We start from the raw sequence: 13,794 nt of genomic DNA, 5'->3' as shown, positions 1-13,794 counted from the left end.
GTATGAAATAAAAGGTCCCCCTCATTTTCCTCGTCCTCTCATTTCCCCACAAAAACCTTGTTTAACAGGTATGACTCCTTCTGGATCTTTTCATAGGAAACATTTTGACACCTTAGACTCAAGAACACGTTTCCACTTCCATCCCTCCCGTCTGTTTCTCAAGCTGCTGCTGTCTGACCTCCACTTCCATCCTCTTCTAGAAGCTGCTCTCACTGACCTCACCCATTACCGCCTAATTGGTTGACGGAAGAAGTTTTTATCCTTACAGATCTCTTTTGGGGGCAGGGTATAGCTTAGGGAATTATTATAAAGCTGAATCCCTTTTAACTGCCTCTCAGTTCAATACGTAAAACTTTACCACCCACCCCAGCGCCCCTCCCTGTGCCCGGCCCCAGCCCCCTCCTCCCTCCCTCCACTATCCTAACTTGATAGGAAATACTGCTTTGCTCCTCTTGATAGATTTTTCTGCCAAATGCGTATCCTACACACTTTAATTTCTTTACGCAGCCCCCTTTTTACTTTACACGTCTTCTAGGTTTCTTTTAATCTACGGGTCCCCCTCTCATTTCCTGCCCTTTTTTCCCTTATGATGTATTTATTGAGGAGCCTAGGTGGTTGGACTTAGAGGATTTCCTACAGTCCGAATTTGGCTGACTATATACTCAGAGTGCAGATCCATGCATTTCTCGGAAGTTGGCAGCAAGACTCTGAGGCTTGGTTCCGTCCCTTTGGCTACGCTCAGCCTCTCCCCTTTGACCCACCTGCACTGTCTGTTTCAGTTGGTGGCACCACTCTGATATCCCGGCCTTCATGCCGGAAATGTGACGGTTGCCTTTGGCTCCACCTTTCGTTCTGCTCCTTCATCTCCTTCACTCCCAATAACAGATTCTGCTAATTTCCTTTCCTAAAAATTTCTAAAACATTACACGTCATTTCCTTGTTGAAACCTTTATCCCTTGCCTGAACTATCCTTATCTTCTACGATACATGGCTACATCCACTTGGGTCTGTTCCGTGGCATAAAACACTGTGTTAGCTTCCCACCTTGTTAGCTTCCGGTGGCATAAACCACTTTGTTAGCTTACAGTTTCAGTGAGCGTTCCTTGTTTCTCAAGGAAAACCAAAAATGTCTATGGAGAGCAATTTCCTTTTTCATTTGAGATGAATGCAGCCTTCATCGGTCTAGAGAAAAGATGTTTAGTCTTCCAACTTAGATTGCGTACTAAGTGAATAGGAGAATATTAATGAGGAAATTTCCACTGCTTTTCCATCACTAAAATATTAATCTTTGTGTTTATTTGAAAAGAGAAATATAAAAGCTTGATATCATGTGGTGAATTTATAAGCATTATCTCGTTTAATCCTGAAAGGACCCTGACGGGGCAGGTGCTGTTTTCACGCCTGCCTCCCTGAAGGAGAAATGGGTTGATCAACTTGCCATGGGCTACACGGTGCCTCGGGAGCGGAGCTGGGCAGGATTTAGTTGATTCCACCCTGGCGTCTGTGTGGACGCCCACCGTGTCGAGTCCTCCGAGGGCTGGGGTTGAAAGGGGGGGGAGGGTAAGACGCCCGTCCTCCCCACAGTCGGCCTTTCTCCCTGCGGCTTGGGAAACCTCAGCGAGGGCAGGGCCCTCCGAGGTCCGGGGGCGGGGGACCGTCCTCCAGACCGTCTTCCTCCGGCGCAGGCACAGGCGTGCTGCGGGCCTCCCGGGGCCCAGCCCTCCCCGGACCCCCCCAGCTCTGCCCCCGCCCCAGCCGTCCGGGCTCTGTGCACAGGTATTCCGTGGATCCCAGGTGGTTGCCCGGAAGCATCTTGCTGCTTGGTTGCTTGGTTGGTTTTCTTAATCCTGCAGCATCGGAGCCAAAGGTTACACCTGACATGGTAGCAGGGGCTGGTACGCGGTGAGTGTTGGGAGCAGGAACCTGTGGGGCCTCCACGCTGAGACCTCGGTCTCCATTTACGTGTGGCTTCCCTGCCGCGGGCTTTCCTCTCCAGATCCACCGACGTGCTTGCGTTTCCGCAGAGCAGCCGCGGGTGTCTTGACGCCGAGCCCCTCCTCGGCCATGCCTGTCTCTGCGGCCACCCTTGATGTGCCTCGTTGTGATGACTGACGCTCGCTGGCGTCCCCTGCGCTCACTCTCTGCTCCTTTTGCCCCAGACCTAAAGCCCTTGTACTCTCCCTGAAAGGTGAATTCGAGACCTGGGAGTTACTGCGTCCTGAGGGAAATTCGCGGCAATGCTGGGGCGGCTGTCTCAGAAAGCACCTTGTCCGAAGTGACCCAGCTGCTGAGAGGCGGGTGGCGGTGGAGAGCCCGCATCTGTCTCAGCCCGCGTCCTCGGCATCATTCATCACCTGCTGTTAATCTCCCAGGGCGTGTGTGAAACCGAGCCGAGCGAACCCTGTTGACTCTTCAGTGGAGTTACTTAAAAAAAAAAAAAGCCTTGCTTGGCAACATCTTATTTGATTCTTTTACTCGTGTGAGTTTCCCTGCTTAAATTATTGTTACCCTTTGGAATGGTTTTCTAACCTACAGGATACATTTTTAAATTAGGTTTTAAAAAAAACATGAGTATCTTTTTCTTAGCATTCAAACTAGCAAACTCAGCTCTGCAGTCGTGTGCGTTTCACAACAGAGACTGAAAGCACCAGCATACACAGGTTGTGAGAGACTGCAGTTTACAGCAGACCAGGCCAAATTCTCTTCCCTATTGAAATTATTTTCCTCTAATCTGTTTGGATTTATAAAAACAAGAGCACACCTAAAATAGATGTTTTTAAATCAACGAAGTATTATCAAATGCTTTGGAAGAGTTAAGTATTTGGTATTTTATGTGCTACAAGCAGGAATTTTGTCTGGTTTCCCCTTTCAGGCATCCATGACAGCAAAATACATTGTTTGGTCCTCCCCCCAATTCAAAAAATTTCAGAGGTTTAACATTTCTAATGCCCACAGTTACATTTCTTGGAAGATTTCCTCTGTGTGTGTGTGTGTGTGAACGGAGGGAGGTTGGCAGGAGTGGGGCAATAATGTTACGTGGCTGACTTGACAGATGACCCTAAAGTTAGTGCCTTTGTCCTAAGTTAGCATTTCTTCTCTCTTGCTTTGCTGAATTTGAAGCTTATCTGAGGCAGTGCAGTAATTGCATTTTATTTAATTAATTATCTGCAAGGGCTACTTAGTTGCTTGCTTCATTTGCAGTGATTATATAGTGGTCTTGGGCCATTGGTGAGAAAGGCAAAGTCAAAATCATTTTTTCATTTATTTATCAAGTAGCTCCGGAGCACCTACCCTATGCCAGGCTCGCTGCTTATTTTTGGAAATACAGAGGTGAACAAAAAAGGAAGGGCCATCTGTGCTTTCCTAGAGCTTCTCATCTACACAAGGGAAGGAAGATTCAACTAGTGTTTATATGTGATTTCAAATTAGTGTTGGTGATCTTTGTCTCTTATGCAGTAGGAAGGAGGGAGAAGGTGGTGAGAGGAGTAAATTCTGCGGATGGGGAGGTGGCCTCTGGGGAGGGGAGGGTAGAAGCTGGGTACCCATCCAAGGCAGGGGTGATGGGCCCTTCCCTCTGACTGCGGCAAAGAGATCAGAGGAAGGACAAAACTGCAGAGACGTTGAGAGGATGACGGGGTTTGGTGCCAGAGAAGTGGTAGGGGTGTAGGCCCAGGGCGTGGGCTGCTGGGTGGTGACCCAAACATCTGGGTGTTCTGATCTCAAACAGATGGGCCTCCCTGGAGATGAAACTCAGAAACTTATTTATTTATTTGCTTTTTAAAAATTTTTTTATTATAGTTGATTTATAATGTTGTGCCAATTGCTGATGCACGACAAAGTAACCCAGTCATACAGGTCCATGCATTTTTTTCCCTCATGTTATCTTCCGTCACGTTCTGTCGCCAGGGATTGGATGTAGTTTCCTGTGCTGCGCAGGAGGACCTCACTGCGTACCCACTCTCAGTGGGCCAGCTCACATCTACTCACCCCAGACTCCCAGTCTCTCCGCCTCCTTTTGTATGTGTGTGTGTATATATATATATATATATATATATATATATATATATATATCTTAAGAGGAATCGGTAGAGTTCAAGCTGAAATAATCCGGCATGAACCTGGGTCACAGAGCAGGCTCTGTTGCTTGTAAAGGGCAGCAGATGCACTTGTTTTAAAAAGGCCAGCTCTGCGTGTTGTTGTCCTTTTCATTGTCATTTTTACCAGTGTGATTCTAGGGTGCCTGCTTTGTGCCAGGCACCGTGCTCCGTGTTGGTCGTGCAAAGGCTCTCCTGTGATTGACCTCATGGTGTTGTGAGGATTTTTGAAGATGGCCTGCTTGTCCCTGTAGGATGCTGAATTAATATTCATTGCGATCTTAGAATAGAAACTCTTCGAAAATACCTAACGTTAGTTCTGTTCCAGAAGATTAAACAGCAACTTCTGGTTTATCAGTTTGGGGCTTCATGTTAATGTTTCTGCAGTGATGCCTGGTGGTCACTTTAGTCGTGTGCTCTCTGGCTGCCAAAAATTGTAACTTGGTGTTTCATGGAGGTTTGACGATTTAAAGCCATTCTTTCTCTTTCTCTCCGGTAAAGGACATCTGCCCGTTTCCTCTCCCAGGCCGCATCTCCCACCTTTGTAGAATGGAAATACCAGTCTCTGTGGGGCTGTTTTTCTAAGCAAATGAGATCAATGTCAGCTATTATTGCACGTCTTCCACTTGGTCTCTGGGAGCAGGATCACATTTACAATTTGTTCCAGACTCTCTCAGCACCAAGTGCAATGGTTGTCATTCCATTATATCCTGAAGAAGCTCTTACAGGACAGTAAATGTTCACTTTGTAATATCGCCCTGTCTAATTCTTTCTAATGCGGAAGTTCTGACAGGGCGTGTGCGGTGCTCGGAGCAGAGGGGGACTCAGTTCTCATCTGGGCGAGGGGCTGGAAGGTCGGGTGTGGTTACTGCCGCCTGGTTGGGGGGCTGTGCTACCTTTCCTGTGTGAGAGCCAGTTGGGTGAGTTACTAGTGCCCGCTGGTCAGATCCACAGACTCACACCTGAAAACTACAGCGTCACCCAGGATGTCATCTCACTAGTTGGCTTGCAGAGAAATAAAGTGACAGTCTGTGTAAATGTGCAAGTTGTTTAGGCAAGATCTTTACAGCTGTCTTTTTTTTTTTTTTTTTTTTTTTTTTGGTCTTTTTAGGGCCACACCCCCGGCATATGGAAGTTCTCAGGCTAGGGTTAGCCACAGCCACAGCAACTCGGGATCTGAGCCATGTCTGTGACCTACACTGCAGCTCACAGCAATACCGGATCCTTAACCCTCTGAGTGAGGCCAGGGGTTGAATCTGCGTCCTCATGGATACCAGTCAGGTTTGTTACCACTGAGCCACAATGGGAACTCCTTCTCAGTTATCTTTTAAAAGATTCTAACCCTTAGACATATTCAAGAATTTTATTTTATTTAGTTTGGCTACTCCCATAGCATGTGGAAGTTCCTGGGTCAGGGATCAAACCCTTACCGCAGCAACAACTGAGCCACTGCAGTGACAGTGCCTAATCCTTAACTCACTGCATCACAGGAGAACTCCAGGAATTTTTTATTTTTTGCTTTTTAGGGCCACACTTGAGCCATATGGAGGTTCCCAGGCTAGGGGTTGAATCAGAGCTGCAACTGCCAGCCTACAGCACAGCCATAGCCACACAGGATCTGAGCCCCGTCTGCAACCTACACCACAGTTCACAGCAATGCTGGATCCTTAACCCACTGAGCAAGGCCAGGGCTCGAACCCTCATCCTCATGGATCCTAGTCAGGTTCATTAACTGCTGAGCCATGAAGGGAACTCCAAGAATTTTATTTTAGATAATACTTAACGGTAGTTGTTTGCATCTAACTTTACCACAGAAAAGAAGTAGTACTTTCTCTCTATTTGTCTTTGTTGTAAGCATTGTGATGTGTGTTATGGTGTTGATTAATTGTTCCTGTTTCATGCTAACACACTGCCCTGTGCTCAGTTTACGTGCTGTTGATTGATTATTTCTCCCTCACGTAGTCAGACTTGGTTTAAAGTGATCATTCATTTCCATTGAGTACTATGTAGTAAAAATGTAATGTTTAAAAATATACTGTTAGTTAATAATATTTAATTATCCATTTTATTCTTGCTGGAGACTTTAAATTCTGTAGTCTAAATAAGAGTATTGATTTCTTTTTTTACTGTGGAAGGTTTTAGAGTTCAGTAGGTGGCACTCTTTCCTTTTCTGTTAGTGTTAATATCCAATTAAATGCCAAAAATTTTTTAAGTCTCAAGCGAAAGCATACAACTTAAACCCTAGATGGCTTGTTTTAGAAAGAAAAATATCAATGTTCTTAATAATTTAGCATCTCTGGAACTTTATTTCTTACAGCAGTTGTGTACAAATATATGTAATATTTATTTTCCTTAAGGAAGCTTGCATCTAGGCAAGAATTCCTTTTATCATTTAGCAAAGGCATTATGTTATCCTTTCTGAATCTCTAGATTTTCTTTTCAAAAATTGGAAATTGTTATCCATGAGTTTCTACTTTTTCTTGAACCCTAACACTGGTGCTCCTTTAACATAGTCTAGTTGCAGCATAAAATTTTATATATGGTATTTTTTTCATTTATCTAATTCACCTACTGTGTGCCAGCCATCCCATCGCTTCTGTTTGGAGGTGGTGGTGGATGTAGATGTGAACAGGCAGTATATAAAATGGACTTGGGAGTTCCCGTCGTGGCGCAGTGGTTAACGAATCCGACTAGGAACCATGAGGTTGCGGGTTCGATCCCTGCCCTTGCTCAGTGGGTTAACGATCCGGCGTTGCCGTGAGCTGTGGTGTAGGTTGCAGACGCGGCTCGGATCCTGCGTTGCTGTGGCTCTGGTGTAGGCCGGTGGCTACAGCTCCAATTGGACCCCTAGCCTGGGAACCTCCATATGCCGCGGGTGCGGCCCTAAAAAGACCAAAAAAAAAAAAAAAAAAAAAAAAAAAAAAAAAAAAAAAAAAAAAAAAAAAAATGGACTTGGATAATTGGGTTTTGCTAGTCGTGACAGGCTATGTGTAAACAAGAATGTGTTTCGACTGGGGGGGTGGTTTAGAGATGCTGCAAGTTTGTTAGAGATTTTGAGTTTTGGTTCCTTAGTGAATATCTATGACTATACGCCTCATAGCAGTTAGCTGTTCAGCTACAGAGAGATGGTTGAGAGGCCTCATCTGAAATAAAAGATGAAGCATATTATTCCATGTTGCTCGAAAATCTTTACAGCCATCATTTTAAATTTCCATATGATAGGTCATCCCTTAGTCTTGAAGCCATAGGCCTCTTCTAAGTGTCTTTAGCTTTTTGGTTTTTTGTTTTGTTTTGTTTTGCTTTTGCTGTTTTTAGGGCCGCATTTGTAGCATATGGAAGTTCCCAGGCTAGGAGTCAAATCGGAGCTACAGCTGCCAGCCTACACCATGACTATAGCCACACCAGATCCGAGCCCCATCTGCGACCTACACCACAGCCCAGAGCAATGCTGGATCCTTAACCCACTGAGCAAGGCCAGGGATCGAATCTGCATCCTCATGGATCCTAGTTGGATTCGTTTCTGCTGTGCCACAACGAGATCTTCCCTAAGTTTTAACTTATATCAGTACCCCTGCAATACATGCTTTTATTCATACAGTTTTCTCAATATTTCAGATTATTTCTTATGATTCAATTTTGAAAGTTTGATTACTGAGTTAAAGACTAAGAAGTTAAAAAAAATTTCAATGAAATTCCTCTAAAAAAAGTATTGTAGTAATTTATAGTACTACTAGTAATATAGAATTCCTAGTTTAATCTATCTGTCATTTAAAACAATGTTTCTCATTTAATGGGTGATTTTTATTGATATTTACCATTTTAAATTATTCTGGTATTAACATTTCACATAATCTGAGAGAAAGTGTTCTCAACCTGGGGTGTAGTGTTAGATTCGGTTGGCTTCAATTTTTGGTTTTGAGTTTTGAGCACTTCTTACTCTTCGAAAGGATTGGCATTTCATGATTTTTATTCTTTCTTCGAGGCTTGCAAAAGCATGAAGGGAAAATTTGCTTAACCTTTTTACCTGAATGAAACTCATTCTGCCTTGCCATTACCATGTGGGCCCATCGAACCCGTTTATAAATCTCAGTTACATTGTGGGAACTTATGGATCACATTTTCCTGTATCTTGAAACATTTTGCTCTTTTATCATCATAGGGATTATTTTATTATGACTCATCATTACTCATCAGTTAGTCCCAAACATGCTAAAAAGAAAAGGCTAATAAAATGGAAGACTGATGAAATCATCTAGATAAGGATGATGCAATAGTGGAATAAATCACCAGCTTTCATTTTTCTAATTTTGGGACCATGATGGAATTCTGCATTTCAAGAACGTGTTTAAGAAGACTGGAAGCATCATTGTTTCAGCCTATTTTTAGGTTTAATTGAATATAGTTGAAAATGTAGAATTTTTTATTTTCCGCTTAACAATGGAAGAGAGGAAAAAACTGATATGTTTCGTAATTGTTAGACAAATCAGAAATAAATGCAAAGAGACAGCAGCATTTCCAGCCTCCAACCGGGTGATAGTGAAGAAGATGATGATAAGAATATGATTGTATGAATGACATCTCAGACTCTGGGTGTTGAGGTGACCGGCAGCATATCCTAGATGAACTTTCTTCACCTCAGAACTGACAACTGACCCGTGTTTCTTGGGGCCAATAAGAAATACGATTTTCTCATCCAGGTAGTTATTCAACAGGAAGGGCTTCATTGTGCAATCATATTTTTTTGTGACAAAACCCAAAACCATCCCAATATGTTTTCTTACTTTATGCTGCTGTTATACACCAAAATTTTCATGACCACAAAGGGTTTGTCATGTTTAAATTCTTATTAAAATTTCTGATAAAGTAAATTTCACTATCCTTTTTTTATTCATGCTTCTATAAATTATATATAAAACGGCTTAAAAATATGAAGGTTCCATGGGGCCCAGATGTCCAATGGTACTAGTTTTTTTCCCTGATACACTGAGAGTGAAAGTAAAAAAAAAAAAAAATTTGTCAGCTTTAATGGCACTATTACATTTTAGCACTTCTTTTTAGTGTGCAGCCCTGATTATGTCTGACAGACCCAACTGGGAATAGTTAGAAGGAAACAGTAGATCTGGACCAATCAGCAATGGAATGAAAAACTCAGGAAATCCCATGCCATGGTGGAGGAGCAAAACTCACTTTTCATTTCCTTTCATGTACAGTGTGTTCAGATTAACTTTAAAGGGACTGAGATGTAGGTCGCAAGACTTTGTCTGCAGCCGAGTCTTACCTGTGCGCGGAGCCCATCTCAGCAGGCACCTCGCCATCAGCTCACAGCCCTGGCCGGGTCCCCTGATAGCGGCTGGATATCCTATTGCAAGTTAAATATGAAACAGGGATACACTTAGTCTTTGCATTTGAAGGAGTTCTTAAAGTTCAGCTTCAAATGAGGCTGTTGGTGCATGCCTTTTGATTAAAGCTGGCTTTGTTGGGAAGAGGAAGGACTGCTGGAGTTGTGCTTTGTGGTGTTAACCAAAAATGCTTTGGGAACAGCTTTAAAAAGTGGCATGAAATTCTGTACCTTTACATATCCGTATGGTACACGTCCTAAGTCTTCTTACAAATACCGTACGGTTGTCGAGCCTGCCAAAGTGGCATTTAACCCACCGCGGCAGCGGAGCCTATCAGTAAACATATGTTTATAGTTTAGCAAACGTTAACTGTCTCAACAAATGTTTCATGGCAGGGTTCTTTTTGAGACTTGATCTTTTCAACCTTGTCTTTCTAAATTTTCATAGCAAAAAATATAACCCACAGTGAATTTATATCACACCTGGAGGGACGTGAAGCTAAATGCTGGGTTTGATGAAACTTGGTAAAAAACCACCAGTTCAGTGCCCTGACGTTGGTGCCACACACTCGTCTGAGGTCTGGCCCACGTGATGCTTTTCATGCTCCTGATGACCCAGCACACTGAGTTTTGCTGTTGTTCTCATTCCATAGCAAGCGGAGGTGCGGGGAGGTGGAGGACTTATAAGATTACACACTAGTAACTGGGGGTGGGGGTGGCGGTGGCGGTGGAGGGCGCCAGGATTTGAATCCAGACAGTCTGACTCCAAAGGACTCGTTTTTTTTTTTAAGTTTCTTGAGCTATTTATTTTTGTGCTTCAATTGTATTACTGTAAGTGATGTTCCCATTTCTAAGGTTCAAAGATGCGTAATGAAGATTCTGGATACTTCATGCCATTGGTTTCATCCTGTAGATCTTGGACTTCTGGGAAGACGAGGCTATGGCCTGGGTCACGTGAACTTATTTTGCATAAGGCATTGTATGCAAGCCACGTAAAAGAACCCATGAACATATATGTAATTCCATTAACATTTGTTGTGGTTTATAACATGAATTTCATTTTGTATCGCTTAGTTCATAGCCTTTTGTGGTTATGTATTTCCCTAACTGATCTGTACTAAAATTACAGCTGCAGAGTTCCCCTATGGTGCAGCAGGCTAAGGATCCGGCCTTGGCGCTGCAGTGGCGCTGCTCAGGTCGCTGCGGTGGTACAGGTTTGATCCCCGGCCCAGGAATTGGCACGTGCTGGGGGGGGGGGGCGGCCAAATAAAATAATAAAATTACAACCTTGTTCCTTAGGGCTCCCGAAATCTTTTGACGTTAAGAAAGGGGAGTGCTCTTGCGTAGAAATAATTGGGAACCATCAAGTGACAGACTTCGGCATCCCCGTCTCCTGAGGAGTCCTCTGTCTACACCAGGGTGAACTGCTCAGCCAACAACATCAGAACCCAGCGTTCTTCCGTCCTTAGTGACACGCCTGTCGATTCAATCTTCCTGGTGTTTGAGTTAAGAAGCACTCTTGATGGTTACTGCTCTTCTCATTGATTTGCTCTCATGAATGAGAGCATTCATTTTATTTTGGAATTGCAGGCCAACTCATGCTATCCATTGGGGGAAGTTGAGTGGGAAGCAAAATCCATACCATCCATAAATTTAAAGTTAAAAATCGATACCAATTAAAATCTTGGCCTTGCCATACGTACTCATTTATTGAATTCATTCAGCACATTCTTACTGCTCTCTGATTATGATGAACACAGAAAATACATGTGACAGAACAGACAATAATCTTTGCCCTTGAGGGGTGTGCACTCTAGTGGGTAGAACAGACAGGACATAATAACAGAAATAAGTGAACTGTATAGTGTTCTTGGAAGGGGATAAGTACTAGGAAAAAAAGCATTATGAGGGCTGATGAAAGTGCTAGGATTGGGAAAAAAGTTGCAATTAAATATAGGGTAGGCGTTCCCTGGTGGCTCAGCAGGTTAAGAATCCATCGTTATCTCTGCTGTGACTTGGTTCGCTGCTGGCGAGCCCAGCAGTACAGGTTTGGTCCCTGGCCTGGGAACTTCTGCATGCCACAGGCGTGGCTAAAACGGAAAAAATCTGGTCGTCACACCGAGAAAGAAACTCCTGAGCAAAGATGGAAAGGAAGTGAAAGAGATGGCTGTGCAAGACATCCGGGGAGAGAGCCTTCAGTGGAGAACTCTGGCGCAAAGCCCAAGAGGGGCAGGTGTCTGGTAGGTTTGACTTGGGGGTGAGCGTGGAGGGGACAGAAAGATGTCAGGGCAGAGGGTTAGGAAAGGAGGTGGGGTGGCACCGGAAGCAGTCCTCGTGGAAGGCCTTGTGGCCGGAGTGTGCCTTTTACTTGTGGTGAGATGAATAGCTGTTGAAGCATTTTAGTAATTACATTTTATTACAGAAAAATTTCCAGCACACAAAAGTAAACAGACTAGAATAATTAACTTCCATGTATCTGTTACTCAGCTTCCGTATTTTATCTGTATTACCATTCATTTCTGCCCCTTCTGTATTATTTTGAAGACTAACCTTGACATCCTATCAGTTCACCCATACATGTGTCAGTGTATATCTCCAGAAGGTAAGAACTATTTTTAAGCACAACTGCACTAGTGTTAACACACTTGCAGAAATAATAGTAATTCTATAATACCGTCAAATAACTAGTCTTTTTTCCTGTTTTTGGTCTCAGAAATGTCGTAAATGTTACTGGTTTAGTATTTACTGTTTTTCGGAATCAGGATCCAGAAAACACATTGCAATTCGTTGACATCTTTCTCTCCCTGCCTCCCACCCGCCCTCCTTTTTTTTCTTCTCCCTTTCCTTTTCTCTTTCACGTTTGCGTATTTGTTGAGGAAACTGAATGCTTTGTCCTGTGGCGTTTTCCTGTCTGAGTTTCGCTTATGGTTTTGTTTACATGGCCCTCCGAATAGCCTCTCAGTTGGTAGTTGGATCTGAAACCGTGGTCACTGTCAGGTTTGATTATTTTGGCAACACTCTTTCTTAGTTGGGATGTCTCATTCCATCTGGGGACATATGTCAGTGTGTGTGTGTGTGTGTGTGAGTGTGATTTAGCAAACACTGAACCATCAAATCAATTGAAGTTGCGAAATGGTGACAATCTAATCCTATTCTTCTTTCTTCTTTCATTAGCTGGAGCACTTCTCTAAAGGAAAACTTCTCTTCACCTATTATTTGGTTCCTAGTGGTACAGTTTACGTAGGAAAGGCGGGATAAATGTTTCATCTAATTTTCTTCACTCGTCAGTTTTGGAAATAATGAGTTGGTTCCCTGGCTTCTTTCAACAACCCCCAACTAGTTGTGCCTGTGTTTTTTCTAAGTGTCATTGTGAACTCATGGATTTAAACAGATTTGGTGGGTGTCAACCCCGGGCAGTTATTATCCTTACTTGTGTTCAGATTGTCCCTCTTGGCACGTGGGGCCATTGGTAGGCTGGAGCTGGCTCAGGTCCACCTGCAGAGCTAGTTGTTAGGTATTCAGGAAATTACTGGGTTGGTTGTTAAACACAGCCTTTATTAAAAATAAACTCCTGGGAGTTCCCTTTATGGTTCAGAGGTAATGAACCCAACTGGTATCCATGAGGACGCAGGTTTGATCCCTGGCCTCGCTCAGTGGGTTAAGGATCCAGCATTGTCATGAGCTGAAGTGCAGGTCACAGACGTGGCTTGGTTCCTGCATTGCTGTGGCTGTGGTGAAGGCTGGCAGCTGTGGCTCCGATTCGACCCCTAGCCTGGGAACCTCCAAATGCTGTGGTTGCGGCCCTAAAAATAAAAATAAAATAGGAGTTCCCTTCGTGGCTCAGCAGTCAACGAACCTGACTAGGAACCATGAGGTTGCGGGTTTGACCCCTGGCCTCACTCAGTGGGTTAGGGATCCAGCGTTGCCATGAGCTCCGGTGTAGGTCGCAGACATGGCTCGGATCTGGCATTGCTGTGGCTGTGGTGTAGGCTGGCAGCTACAGCTCCAATTTGACCCCTAGCCTGGGAACCTCCATATGCCATGGGTGTGGCTCTAAAAATAAAAATAAAATAAAGTAAAATCCTGTATGCTTACAATTACTTACATTATATTAAATGCAGCGTACAAACGTACTCAAAACTTATCAGATCCTGGGTGCTTTACTCTTGAGGTTAAGTTCATGTATCTGTGTGGTGGAAGCTCTGAAGGATTGTCTGCTACTGCACCTGCCCCCCAGCTGCACGTCCAGACCCTACACTGGTCGTTTGAAATCGGCCACGGCAGGAGTGTTTGCATAAAGCGGTGGTGGAAAATGCTGAAGCTGTAGATTAACCTCAAAATGTACAGTGCCCGCACCCATTC

The 13,794-nt window shown here is 43.9% G+C and overlaps 1 protein-coding gene and 1 long non-coding RNA gene across 3 annotated transcripts in view; one reads left to right on the top strand and one right to left on the bottom strand.

Annotated features, from left to right (window-relative positions):
- TAF3 (TATA-box binding protein associated factor 3) overlaps window positions 1-13,794 on the top strand; it is a 154,158-nt gene that overhangs the window by 12,553 nt on the left and 127,811 nt on the right. The gene's annotated exons all lie outside the window — the stretch shown is intronic.
- Window positions 5,168-13,507, bottom strand: LOC146399595 (uncharacterized). Its single transcript, XR_014818361.1, has 3 exons — window positions 7,047-13,507; window positions 5,771-6,743; window positions 5,168-5,327 (listed from the first exon to the last, which is right to left on the bottom strand). It is a non-coding gene; the product is annotated as an uncharacterized LOC146399595 (long non-coding RNA).

Source organism: Sus scrofa, chromosome 10 (genome assembly GCF_054392235.1).
Source record: "Sus scrofa isolate SSC_HxYL_T2T_F1_AM1 chromosome 10, Sscrofa_HxYL_maternal_Yorkshire_Landrace_v2.0, whole genome shotgun sequence".
Lineage (NCBI taxonomy): Eukaryota > Metazoa > Chordata > Mammalia > Artiodactyla > Suidae > Sus > Sus scrofa.
The sequence above is the reverse complement of the archived record's forward strand: the minus strand, read 5'-3'. Positions and strand labels throughout refer to the sequence as shown.